Source organism: Macaca mulatta, chromosome 11 (genome assembly GCF_049350105.2).
Source record: "Macaca mulatta isolate MMU2019108-1 chromosome 11, T2T-MMU8v2.0, whole genome shotgun sequence".
NCBI lineage: Eukaryota > Metazoa > Chordata > Mammalia > Primates > Cercopithecidae > Macaca > Macaca mulatta.
This window is the reverse complement of record NC_133416.1, coordinates 5,590,026-5,604,540: the sequence shown is the minus strand read 5'-3', so window position 1 is coordinate 5,604,540 and position 14,515 is coordinate 5,590,026.

The window sequence follows — 14,515 nt, the reverse complement described above, 5'->3', positions numbered from 1 at the left end:
AGTTGTTCTTTGATTTGTTTCATCAGAGGTTGTAGTTTCCCTCACATAGATCTTGTACGTATTTCACTGGATTTATACCTAAGTATTTCTTTCTTGGGGTGTGATAATATAAACGGTGTTATGATTTTTATTTCAAATTCCAACTGTTCATTGCTGATATATATGAAAGTGGTTGAGTTTTGTCTATTAATCTTGTCTCCTACAAACTTGCTGTAATAACTTCTCAGTTCCAAGAGGTTTCTGTTGGTTCTTTGGGATTTTTCTACAAAGACAGCGTATATCATCTGTGAGCAAAGACAATTTTATTTCTCCTTCCCTGTGCTCCTTTTATTTCTTGCTCTTTTTTATTGCTTTACTTCCGGTACAACGTTAAAAAGAAGTGGTGAGAGGAGATATCCTTTTCTTGTTTCCCATCTCAACTGAAAACCTTCTAGTTTCTCACCAGTAGGTATCATGTTAGCTATAGTTTTTTGGAGATGTTCTTTATCAAGTTGAGGAAGTTCCTCTCTAATCACAGTTTGGTAAGTGTTTTGATCATGAATGAGTGTTGGAATGTTGTCAAATGCTTTTTCTGTACCTATCCACAGGATCATGTGATTTTTCTGCTTTAACCAGTTGATGTGATGGATTATATTACTGATTTCCAGAGGCTGAGCCAGCCTTGCATACCTGGAATAACTCCCATTTGGTTGTAGTGTTTAATTCTCTTCCTACATTGTTGGCTTCAATATCCTAATATTTTGCTGAGAATTTTTGCATTTATGTTCATGAGAGATATTGGTCTGTACTTTTCTTATAATGTCTTTTGTCTGGTTTTGGTATTAAGGTAATGCTAGCTGCAAATAATGAGTTAGAAAGTATTTCGTCTGCTTCTGTCTTCTGAAAGAGACTATGGATAATTCGCATAATTTCTTCCTTTAATTTTTGGTAGAATTCACCAGCAAATTGATCTGAGCCTTGTGCTTTCTATTTTGGAAGAATATTGATTACGGATTCCATTTCTTAAATAGATAGAGTCTTATTCAGATTGTCTATTTCTTTTTATATGTTTTGGCAGATTGTGTTTTTCAAAAACTTGGTCATTGAAAGCTCATTGTTGTTTGTATTAAAACAAAACAAAACAAATAATCAAAAAAGTTGGTCCATTTTATCCAGGTTGTCAAATTTGTGGGCTAGTTATTCCCAGAAATAAAGTATTCTTTTATTTCTTTTTTTTTTTAAATGTCTGTGGATCTGTAAAGGATGTCTCATCTTTCATTTCTGATTTTAGTAATTTGTATCCTGTCTCTCTCTCTCTCTCTCTTTTTTTTTTTTTGTTTGTTTCATTTCTCATTAGAGGCTTATTGACTTAATTGATCTTTTCAAAGAATCAGCTTTGGGTTCACTGTTTTTTCTCTTGATATCCTGTTTTCAATTTCATTGATTTCTAATTTTTATCATTTCTTTTCTTCTGCTTGCTTTGGATTTAATTTGCTCTTCTTTTTCTAGTTAAGCTCAGATTACTGATTTTAGATCTTTCTTCTTTTCTAATATACACATTCTATGCTGTGAGAACCTGGTTCAGCTCCTAGAGGTAAAACTCATAAAAGTGTATGTGGTCCCCTAATATCTGACAGCCCTGGAGATTTTAACTCTCAGACTTGTCCACACTGAGTCTCCAGCAATTCATCCACTGCAGTTTAGGTTTTCCTATCCCAGTACAGGTCCCCTCATAGGTTTCTGCTTGCGGGTTTGAGACAGACACTGCCCGTCTGTCTCTCCCATTTTGGTGGCAGTGGTTTGCCCTGTGGGCTCAAATTTCTGAGAGAAATTTGAATAAGAAGAGCTGTTGATTTTCACTTTGTTCATTTTTTTTTTTTTTTCAGATGGAATCTTGCTCTTGTCACCCAGGCTGGAGTGCAATGACACGATCTCAGTTCACTGCAGCCTCTGCCTCCCGGGTTCAAGTGATTCTCCTGCCTCAGCCTCCCGAGTAGCTAGGATTACAGGTGTTCACCACCACACCTGGCTAATTTTTGTGTTTTTAGTAGAGACGGGATTTCTCCATGTTACCCAGGCTGGTCTCAAACTCCTGACTTCATGATCCGCCCACCTCAGCCTCCCAAAGTGCTGGGATTACAGGTGGACCACTCTATTCTTCTTAACAAGCCTGAGCCTAACCTGACCTGGGAGTTTTGTCAGAGCCTAAGTGACCTGGGAGGAGAGAGATATCCAACTCCAGCCACCTTTAGTCATCCTGTCCCACCTATGGGGTAAAATAAAATTGAATTTGAAAAGGCAAAAAACACAGTTTGAGGTGAGAAGGCAAACATTAGCACCAGACTGAGGTATGGCAAGGATGTTGGAGTTTTCAGACTAGGAATTTAAAATAGTCATGATTAATACGGTAATTTCACTAACGATCAAAGTAGACAGCATGCAAAAATAGATGACTAATATATAAGCAGAGATATCTAAATGATTGTTAGGACAGGATGATGACCCTTAAGCTTCTCACATGTTGAACCAGAAATTACACATCCAATCTGTTTTGGAAAACAAAATCTTGTTGGAATACATAAATGAATGAGTAGTTGTGACAGAGTCCTTATGACCCAGAAAGCCAAAAATATTTACTATCTGGTCTGCCACAGAAAACACTTGCTCTCCCCTGGGCTACATTAGATAAAAAGGCAAGGCTCAACTATATTCTGCTTACAATAGACTTTTTAAAATTTTATCTTTTCTTTCCAACTTTTATTTTGGGTTCAAGGGTGCATGTGCAGGTTTGTTATATGGGTAAATTGCATGTCACAGGGGTTTGGTGTGCAAATTATTTTGTCACCTAGATAATAAGCCTGGTACCCAATAGGTAGTTCTTTGATCCCCACCAAGAGGCTCATCTTAAATATAAGATACAAGTGTGTCAAAAGTAAAAGATTTTTAAAAGAAATACCAAAAAAAAAAAAAAAAAACCTACTAAGGATAAGAAAATTGGTGTGGTTATATTAATATCAGACAAGAAAGACTTCAAACAAGTAGTATTATCAGAGATAAAGAAGTAATTTGTATAATAATAAAAAGAACAATTATGTCAATAGGACATAAAAATCCTAAATGTATACATACCTTGATGACCTTCAGGCCACATTTGACGATTTACTTAAGAGTCTTTCTTTTTTTGTTTTTTTCAGACGGAATCTCCCTCTGTCACCCAGGCTGGAGTGCAATGGCACAATTGGCTCACTGCAACCTCTGCCTCCCAGGTTCAAGTGATTCTTCTGCCTCAGCCTCCCTAGTAGCTGGGACTACAGGTGCGCACCACCACGCCCAGCTAACTTTTGTATTCTTAGTAGAGACGGGGTTCACCATGTTGGCCAGGCTGGTCTTGAACTCCTGACCTCATGATCCACCCTCCTTGGCCTCCCAAAGTGCTGGGATTACAGGCGTGAGCCAACATGCTCGGCCAACAGTCTTTCAAAATAACCCACCTTGGGAAGGTCCTATGGTGACATTCTGTCCTTGAATAAAGAATCTTACCATGAGTTCCGCAAATTGTTGATGCAATGATTGATGCATAACCTACTGGCATTGAAAAGGATGCTGATTTATTGCTGAATCATGAAGTTTTACTGATGGTCTTGCATGTAGACATTTTAGCCTGTATGTTGTAATGTGTATTCAATGATTGTAACCTTTGTATTGAACCCTCTAACGAAAAAGGACAAGTATGTCAGGAGTCCCCCTCCCTGCTCCTAAATTTTTCTATAAAAGCCTTCCAGTTTGTAACAGACTCCAGAACATGAGCAACTTCGTTGGTGTGTTTTCCCAAGTCAATCCTTACATTTGGCTTCCAATAAACCTTTATCAAATTATTTCTGCTGGCTAGGCACAGTGGCTCATGCCTGTAATCCCAGCACTTTGGAAGGCTGGGGCAGGAAGATTGCTCGAGCCCATGGGTTTGAGATCAGCCTGGGCGACATAGTGAGACCCCATCTCTATTAAAAATAAAAAAAATAAAATAATATCTGCCTCAACAGCCCTCACTTAAGTCAACAGCCACATAACAGAGCATCGAAATACATGAAGCAAAAACTGACAGAACTAAAGTTAGATATACATATCTACAACTGTGGAGAGAATAATGGACAAAAAAATAGAACAAAAAGTAAATCTATGTATTAGTTTCCTATTGCTGCGTAACAAATCATCACACAGTTGGTGGCTTAAAATAACACAGTTTTGAATATCAGAAGTCTCGGCAGTCTCAGGTGGGTTCTCTGCTGAATGTTTATGGAGGCCAAAATCAAGGTGTCAGCTGGCCTGGGGTTTTATCCGTAGTATCTGGGGAAGAATTTGTTTACAAGGTCATTCAGGTTGTTGGCAGAATGCAGTTCCTTGCAGTTGTAGAACTGAGGTCCCCAGTTCCTTGCTGGTTGTCAGGCAGGGCTGCTCTCAGCTCCTAGAAGCAACCTGCATTCCTTGCCACCTGGCCCCCTCCCTCATCAAAGTCTGCAACAGTAAATTACATCCTCCTCATGCTCAGGGCCCCTCTGACTTCCTCGTCAGCTACTAGTCAGAGAAAACTATTTGCTTTTAAAGGGCTCATACAAATGTAGCAAGTCTACTCAGACAATCTACTTATCTTAAGGTCAACTTAGTAACCTTAATTGTATCTGCAAAATCCTGTTTTGCCATATAACATAATATAATCATGAGAGTAATATCAAGGAGTGGGGATCATAAGGCCCATCTTAGAATTCTGTCTACCACAGTGATGATATAGATCTGAACAACATAATCAACATGGCTTAACTGGTGTTTCCAGAACAGTCATTCACAAAGTTAAGCACAGACCTACACTACGATCCAGCTATTCCTCTCCTAAACAATAAAGACTTTTATATGAATATTAATAAGATTGCAGAATTAACAAAATAAAAGATTCTAATGATACAATTAAAGCATGTGTCTTTTCAGAATGAGAAAAATAAAGGCAATGAGAAACTCCAGAAAAAAAAAAAAGTTCCTTTTCTGAAATCACTGAAGAAATGTGAGAGAGCCAGAGAGGCTGCTAAATAAATGAAACGATTTCCTGGTATTTGCTTTCTCTTTCTCCTTCCTTGGAACCCTGAGCTCTTAGCTACAGACTTTGGACCAGGGATAGCCCAGATAGGACCAGTTTCATCCAGTGCTGGGATGGTGTACATCATTAGGGCAGGAAGAGGGATTGTGAGAGGAGCATCCACAGATGACAAGGGGCTCTGTGCATGTGCGGTAGTGGTGGTGGCAGGGGGGCGGGTGGTGGTGGGGGTGGTGGTGGGGGTGGTGGTAGTGGTGGTGGAGTGAGTGAAGACTGCTATTTCTATGAAGGACTGGAGGCAGCCTGGGCTGTGGATGCTTCTGCGGCAGCTGTTGCTATTGCTGTAACTTGTGTTAGACATTCCTAATGTTGCCACAATGAGCTTATTTGGGAGGCAGGGAGAGAAATGTGTTCAAAAACTTATTTTGAGGTTTTGTCATACTTCTGTCTCTCTGGGAATAGACTCCCATCCATCCCTCTGGGGCTTTAACATATACATTTTCTCACACCTTTTCAGGATGATAGCCAAAGTAAGAAACAGCCCGTCATGCATATTTGTTAGGCGTGTGCATCTATGTACATAGTTCGTATCTTGGCTTGATCGTGAATGTAGCTGATTTATTCAGACAAGTGATGGCATGACCCTCCAAACTGGTGGAGTGGCTGCACTAAAGGTTCTGTGCTTCAGGGCTGAGGCGGATCCTGGGAAAGAGCCTGACCCTCCTTCCCAGTGTTCCTTCTCCCACCCCAACACAGTCGCAGATGAAGCCTGTCTGGCCATCCTTCCCTTTCCTGGGCAGTTTGCCATTAGGAAACTCGGCTGCCAGTAACTAAGACTAGTTCTACCTTTCCAAGGAGCTTGGCTTTTTATGCCGAGTGCTCTAAGCCAGTAGCTTTTCCCACCATGCTCTGAGAAGCTCTAAGGACTCCACACAGATGCAGTGGGGATGATGTAAGGGTCAGAAGGGGAACAAGGAGTCAGCAGAGCACTGAGGCTTCTATGCTCTGCACTGTTTCCTGCATCTACCAGAGTATCCTGCTCTTATCTGTTTCATACATAAGCTACCAGAAAAGGAAGATTTCAACTGAAGAAAGTGTTAGACTGCTAAAAAAAATAATAATAAAAAGAAAGGAAGGAAGGAAGGAAGCAAGGAAGGAAGGAAGGGAAGAAAGAAGGAAGGAAGGAGGGAGGGAAGGAAGAGAGAGAGGGAGGGAGGAAGGAAGGAAGGAAGAGAAAGAGAGAGAGAGAAAGGAAGGAAGGGAGGAAGGAAGGAAGGAAGGAAGGAAGATTAAATCAATACTTTCTAACGTTTGAAATGTGTATTAACTAATATGCTACATGGGAAAAAATCCCTCATTGTCATTTAAATTTGCATTTCTTTGGTCACTAATTAGGTTTGCCTTTTTCACAGGTGCATTAGTCAAATACCTTTCTGCTTTTTTAGTATTTCCATGTTCCGCAGGCTATTTCTTAAAGTCAACCCTCAAAGTTTTGATTTTATCTTCTTCCCCTTATAAATCTGCTTCTTTTCCAATGTTCCACGCCTTGGTCAATGGTACCACCTGCCAGCAAGGTTCCCAAGCCAAGAACTTCTGAAGCATCTGTGATTCTTCATCTTCCACATCCGCTTTATCACCAGAAGCACGCATTCAACTTTCTAAATATCCCTCAAACCGATCCACGTCTTTCTATCCACTCTTCTGAGCTATCATCAGGTCTTGCTTGAATGACTTCCCCAGATCCAGCCGGTCTCCCGCCTCCAGCTCTGCCCCCTTCTGACTTCCTTTACGTGGTACAATCAGAGAGATCTTTCTAAAACACAAATCTGCTATCACTGTTTTGCTTCAAGCCCTCTAGTGGCTCCTGTTTCCAGCTGGATGAGGTCCAAGCCTCTTAACACGCTGTACGGGTACATGCCTGACCCCTGCTACTTGACCAGCCAAGTTTCTTCATAGTGCAGTGTCTTCGTTCCCCCCTCAGAACATCCTTCCCCTCTTCTCTCACTTCATGGTGTGCCAAACTCCTGTCCTGTGAGATCCAGCTTACACGTCAGCTTCGCTGTGATGCTTTTCCTAACTCCCTATTCAGCCAGTGAAGTGCTCCCTGCATTCCCACGTGGCTTGTATCTCTGTAAAAGCTCTACAGAGCTGTTTTAGTTTACCTGTTAACGTACATGTCTTCCCCACTAGACTTTTGCTCCTTAAAGGTAAAGCATCTCCTTCATCTCTGCTTTGCATAACCTAGCATAGAGTTCAACACGTAGTAGTGTCTTAATAAATGCTGAATAAAAGAATTAATAGATAAACGAAACAATACAGTGTGAACTGTTGATTCTCCAAAATGTTTTCCTGAAAACAATGTGTTCTTCCTTTCTGAGCCCAATTCTATGACTTCTCATTTCATCCAATATCTTGATCCATCAAGTACCAAGGTAGATTTCTGGTGTACTTCACTGGACATTAAAAAGACTATAAAGCTACAATAATTAAAATAGAATTCAACTTGACACAAAGTAATCAGTGAAACAGTAGAGTTCCAAACCAGACCCAAATAGTGATAAAATTAGGTACATAATAATAGCCAACACATATGTGGCATTTAATCATGTTTCAGGCATGCTTCAAAGTGCTCTAGACACATTAATTCATTCAATTCTCACAATCATCGTGTGAGTAGACACTATTAAAACCATTTTACAGATGAGCAAACTGAGGCACAGAGGGGTTAAAAAAAACTTGCCCAAGATCACCAAGCCAGCAGTTGTTGAAGTTAGGATTTAAAACCAGGCAGGCTGATTCCAGAATTCATGCATTTAACCTTTATCCTATGATGTAGATGGTATAACACATTATTGACTAAAGAAAAGGTTACTTAGTAAGCAACAGAAAAAGGACAGGAAGTCATAGATTCACTATATACTCTGTTCTGAAATAAAATTCAGATGTTTTAGAGTTAAACATTAAAAAAATAAGAAAATATGAGTAAGTATTAACTTGATATTGGAAAAGAGAAGAATACTGGAAGAATCCACAAATGAAAATCTTTGACAGATAAATCTTTAATACATTTCAATAGATAAAAATGTAAACTTCTATATATTAAAAATCAAGTAATCACCCAGAAACAAAAGTGTAACAAAAGTGTGATATTGTAAAATACATATTAGTATTTGGTCTCTGGATTTATTTCCTGGCATATAACTCCTAAAATCCTTAGAATCTTCAAAGCAATGTCTTTTTTTTTTTTTGGACAGGTTCTGGCTGTGTCACGCAGGTTGGAGTACAGTGTCATGATCTTGGCTCACTGCAACCTCCGCCTCCTGGGCTCAAGAGATCCTCACACCTCAGCCTCCCAAGTAGCTGGGACTACAGGCACACAACAGCATGCCCGGGTAGTTTTTAGTAGGGATGGAGTTTTGCCATGTTGCCCATGCTGGTCTTAAACTCCTGAGCTCAAGCAAACCGCCTACCTCGGGCTCCTAAAGTGCTGGGATTGCAGGCATGAGCCACTGTGCCTGGCCCAAAGTGATCTTTTGGAGGGCTCATGAGTTGACTGAGGGTTGGCAGCCCCTGGGTGGCTTCGGGATGGGAGCTGGTCACTGAAAACACCAAGTAGGATTACAGGGTTAGAGTTTGAGCCCCATCCCCTGATCACTGAAGAAGGAAAAGGGGCTTAAGGTTAAATTGATAACTAATGGCTAGTGACTTAATCAATCATGCCTATATAATGAAGTCTCTATAGAAACACAAAAGGACGTGGTTCAGAGAGTTCTCTGGTGTAAACCAAAATGTATGAGAGACAGGTCTCAATCCATCTGGAAGTTTATTTTGCCAAGGGTAAGGACATGCCAGGAAAAAAGGAACACAAATCCACAGGAACAATCTGTGGTCCATGCCTTTTTCCAAAGACAATTTTGAAGCCTTCAATATTTAAAGGTATGGTCACATTACTGAATCCACATGTTGTAAGAGAAACGGAACAGGTAGGGGAGTAGTCAATTATCTATTTGTCTCACGTTCAGTAAATTGGCACTTAGGGTGAGCACAGAACAGCTACCTGTGGAGATATTTAACATTTTATCTGAAGCTATCTGCTTAGGAACAAAAGGAAAGCCAGTTTTTTGCACGATCAGGTTTTAGCTTAGTTTTTTCCTTTTTGCGTAGTGAATTGGGGTCCTGAGATTTTCTTTTCTTTTCATATTGGATTGCTGAACATGTGGAGGTTCCTGGAGGGTGGCACATCCAGAGAGAGCATGGACGCTCTGCATCCCTTCCCCCATACCTCACCCTATGCATCTCCATCTGTATCCTTTGTAATATCTTTTATAATAAACTGGTAAAAGTGTTTCCCTGAGTTCTTTGAGCTGCTCTAGCAAATTAAACGAAAAGGTCGTGGGATCCCTGATTTGCAGCCAATCGGTCAGAAGTACAGGTAGAAAAACTTAAGGCTTGGGATAGACATAGGAAGTGGGGGGCAGTCTTATGGGACTGAGTCCTCAATCTGTGGGATCTTATGCTATCTCAGGTGGATAGTGTCAGAATTAAATTCAAGACACCCAGCTGGTGTCCACTGCAGAATGTCCCCAACCCCGACACACACACACACACACACACACACACACACACACACACACACACAGAGAAATCTAATCACAGAGGTCTTATGTGTTGACTGTTGTGGTGTGAGAGCAGTCAAAGTTTTTCCACATTCAATAGGGCATAGGATTAATAACGTTGCTGTGTAAAATGTCACATGCCAGTTAAAGAAAGACGATCATCTCAATAAGAAAATATGCAAATAATCTTCATAAGAAGTATAATGACCAATAAACATAAGAAAGTTAATCGTTCGTGATCAAAGTAAGGCATATTGAATAAAAAATAAAATGTCCTTTACACCCTATTAAATAGAAAAACATTTAAAGGAATATATTTAGCAGTAGCAATGACGTGCTGCAATTGACAGGTATATACATTATCCAGTCTTTCTTTTTTTTTTTTTTTTGTTTGAGACGGAGTCTCGCTCTGTTGCCCAGGCTGGAGTGCAGTGGCGCGATCTCGGCTCACTGCAAGCTCCGCCTCCCGGGTTCCCGCCATTCTCCTGCCTCAGCCTCCCGAGTAGCTGGGACTACAGGCGCCCACAACCGCGCCCGGCTCATTTTTTGTATTTTTAGTAGAGACGGGGTTTCACTGTGGTCTCGATCTCCTGACCTTGTGATCCGCCCACCTCGGCCTCCCAAAGTGCTGGGATTACAGGCGTGAGCCACCGCGCCCGGCCTATCCAGTCTTTCTTGAGGCCAGTTTCTCAGTGGTTAACTAGAACCTTAAAGATGTTAACTCCCGTTAGCCCAGTAATTCCATTTCCTGAGGAAAGAATCACAATTCTGGGCAAAGTGTACAGCATGTCCTTTGCAGAATTACTTATGGTGTTGATGAGAAAACACTGTCACCCCACGCTGGATCCTCATCTCCAAACTGGGCAAATGTAACTTGAAGATTTGTATCATGCTAATTTACCTGCTTTCCTGGAACAAATATTTATCCAGGAGTGGGAATAATTTATACCACTTATGTTCAGGTCCTGGGGACCTTGATGTGGTACAGATGGTCCTCAACTTACTATATGGTTTGACTCACAGTTGTTCACACTTTACAATGGTGCAAAAGCAACACGCGGCCGGGCGCGGTGGCTCACGCCTGTAATCCCAGCACTTTGGGAGGCAGAGGCGGGCGGATCACAAGGTCAGGAGATCAAGACGATGGTGAAACCCCGTCTCTACTAAAAATACAAAAAACTAGCCGGGCGAGGTGGCGGGCGCCTGCAGTCCCAGCTACTTGGGAGGCTGAGGCAGGAGAATGGCGTGAACCCGGGAGGCAGAGCTTGCAGTGAGCCGAGATCATGCCACTGCACTCCAGCCTGGGCAACTGAGAGAGACTCCATCTCAAAAAAAAAAAAAAAAAGCAACACGCATTCAGTAGAAGCTGTACTTTGAGTACCCATGCAACCATTCTGGGGTTCACTTTCAGTACAGTATTCAATGAATTACATGAGATGTTTAACACCGTATGATAAAACAGGCTTTGTGTTCGATAATTTTGCCCAACAGTAAGCTAATGTAAGTGTCCTGAGCATGTTTAAGGTAGGCCAGGCCAAGCAATTATGTTCAGTAGGCTAAGTATATTAAATGCATTTTCAACTACAATATTTTCCATTTCAGATGGATTTATTGGGACATAATCCCAATGTCAGGGGATCATCTGTATTAATTTTGCCATTTTCTTCAAAAGCAAAGGAACCAAGTGGCCTCATGCAAAAAAGACTTGGTGGCCATGCCAAGACCCTGGAGCCCTGAGAGTTTCTAGATTATTCTCCAGCATCCTCAGCATATCTCCTACTTGTATTCCATTTCAAGGGCTCTTCTTTCCCCTTGGACTCAGCATTGATGGTCCTCAAATCTGTGCCTTCAGACTTTAGCCACAATGCCAGCTGCGAACTTTGAAACCACCCTTCTGATTTCCCACAATCACGGGTCCACATACCTAAAATGAACATCATTATCCCTATTGAACTAAATTCCCGTTCTGACCCTCATTCCAACCCTGGCCCTGCTCAGAAGGTTTTACTTTATTACGAGAGAATCATTTCTCATTTTTAAATAAGGAAATAAAAATTCAAGCTTTTCCGTTAAGGAGAAAATTCAGACAATGATGAGATTCAGAATGAGGAGAGATCAAAGGTAAAGAGACCAATTAGGAGGTCTTCTTTGGAGTAGTGTCAATTTCTTAATTAGCTTGGAAGCCCCAACACCTAGCACAACATCTAAAATGTCATGAGAGTTCACCAAAGTGAATCAAATAGAACATTCTGCAATAATCAATGAAGGCAATTGAATCGGCATCGCAGAAATATTTGTTTTATTAGTGATTAGCATGTAATATAGTCTGCTTTTTTGTTTTATTTCAGAGCATATAATTATGAGCACCACAAGACATACCGGTTTAGAGCTCTGGACTTTCATGTTTTGCCACATATCAGCTGTGCAACTGTAGGTAAATCTACCAACTTCTCCTTACTTGTAAAGATATATTTGGCAGGAGGTCAACAATTTTTTAGATAAATGAATGAATGCTTCATGTCATGAAACATATTAAGGAAGCTCCAAAGTGTGGAAGCTCTGTTTTTTATCCACCCTCTAATTCCACCAGCTTTCCTAATAATTTATTCATGGTGGTTTTTTATTTATTTATTTATTTTGAGACGGAGTTTTGCTCTTGTTGCCCAGGCTGGAATGCAATGGTGCAATCTCAGCTCACCGCAACCTCCACCTCCTCCCAGGTTCAAGTGATTCTTCTGCCTCAGCCTTCCCAAGTAGCTGGGATTATAGGCATGTGCCACCAAGCCTGGCTAATTTTGTATTTTTAGTAGAGATGGGGTTTCTCCGTGTGGGTAAGGCTGGTCTCAAACTCCCGACCTTAGGTGATCCGCCCACCTCGGCCTCCCAAAGTGCTGGGATTACAGGCGCCAGCCACTGCACCCAGCCTCATGGTTTTGTTTTTATTTTGGTTTACAACCATTAGATTCAGACTTTCCTAGAGAAAGAATCTAAGTATTAGGCCTCAAAATCTAGTAATCACTGATAAAAGTCATTTGGATGAGAAAGGAAAAGAAACTTGGATCTAAGGAATGTGAGCCTCCTCTAAATTACCTGGCTCAGAGAGCCCTTGAAATGAGACAAAAGTCATGTCCCACTCACCCACCTTGAGCTACATAATCACCTCTTGAAGCTGCCTGCTGTATGGACTCTAGACTGACTAACACAAGTAGCTATCAATTAATCTAACAGTGCACATGCTGAACACCATAGCTCATACCCTGTAATTCAACAATGCATAGCCAATCACTAACCAATGTTATTTCTATAAACCAATGAGAATTCCTGACAAACAACTTTGCATCAGTTCACTCCTGGTTCCCCTTTCCACCTTTAAAAACCTGCTTGGAAAAAAAAGCCAAATGGAGCACACACCCAAGGTTACTTGGAGAACGTGGCAGGTTATGGAAGCTTCTTTGTAAATCCACCCATCCCACTCTGTTAAAGGATCTCCCAACTTGCATTTCTTATGACCTCACATGTCTCGGATGTGGACTGGCTCTAGGCAAAATTGTAAAGCAAGCCCTTTAGATTCCTCCTCCACCTCTCACTGCTCCCAGCAAAACTGCACTGGACAGTAAATCTGGGTCTGGTCCTGCTGTTGCCATTTACTCTCTGACAGTTGGCATATTTGTGGCTGTCCCGTAAAATGGCATGACAATATCTACCTCACAAGGCTGTGGTGAGAACGAGAAAATACATGAGGAGTATTTGGTCAACTTCAGGTCAGCACACAGCACTTCTTAGATCCAGATGTCCCCTGTTTCCCTGACCCAACAAGGTGGCCAATGGAACAGATCCCACCACGGGTGAGTTTTCTTAGGCACATTTTTTTTTTCAATTAGTTGCCAATATTGAAACATAAAGAAGTCTCACATATTGACAAAAATGAGATTTTCAGCTTCCCTTGAAAAACTGGAGATCTGGCAACATTGGCCAGCGCCCTCCCCTGGTAACAATCATCTGGAGTGGGAAGCTCCGGCTGCCTAGTTCGCCACCGTCCCTTTGGTTAAAGGATAATTTTGAAATGAAGGTAAAAATTGCGGCTCTCAAACAGACACAAAAGAAGAGCACATGCCAAAAATTTTATTTAATCTTTTAGTGAGGAATGTCCAAGGAGAATCCAAAGATCAAAATTACTGAAATAAATGTGCTAATAGAAGCAAAACTGGGGAAGGAGGTCGGCTGAATCTACGCTAAGACACAATTTACACATCTATAGACAAGAATTATTTTGCTCTGCTATCAGTTACCTACAGCTTACAGAGTTGTGAGATAGCTCCCATAGAATCAAAATCACATAGCCAGGAAGGAAGTGTCTTCGCCCAGAGTCTAGATTCCAGACAATGCAGTTTTCCACTGAAGTACAACAGGATCTCCCCCTGCACTTCCATTTCCAAGTCCTATTTGTGGACTGTCTAGCCCCAGAAAAGATGTGTTTTTCCCCAATCAGATGCTATAAAGCTGTCACTTCTCGTTTTTTATTCAGTGTATTCCATTATAAAATGTCGAGGTGAGACTAATCTCAATTCCCTTATGATTCCTTAATTCGAATTTCTTACTACTCCTTCCACCCAATTCCCCCTGCACCCCCTACATCCATAAATCAATCCTCATTATTTGGCCATTCAGGTCCTTATCAGTGAGGTACAGCTAGGTTTAATTTGTGCTAAGGTGTTAATGGGCAATGTTTTATTATAGATACTTTATCCTCAACATCTACTTCTACAGCTTCAGTTACCATCTCAAACCATCACTTTCCTGAAAGTAGAACCAGATTCAGCTTTAAACACCTGCTGTC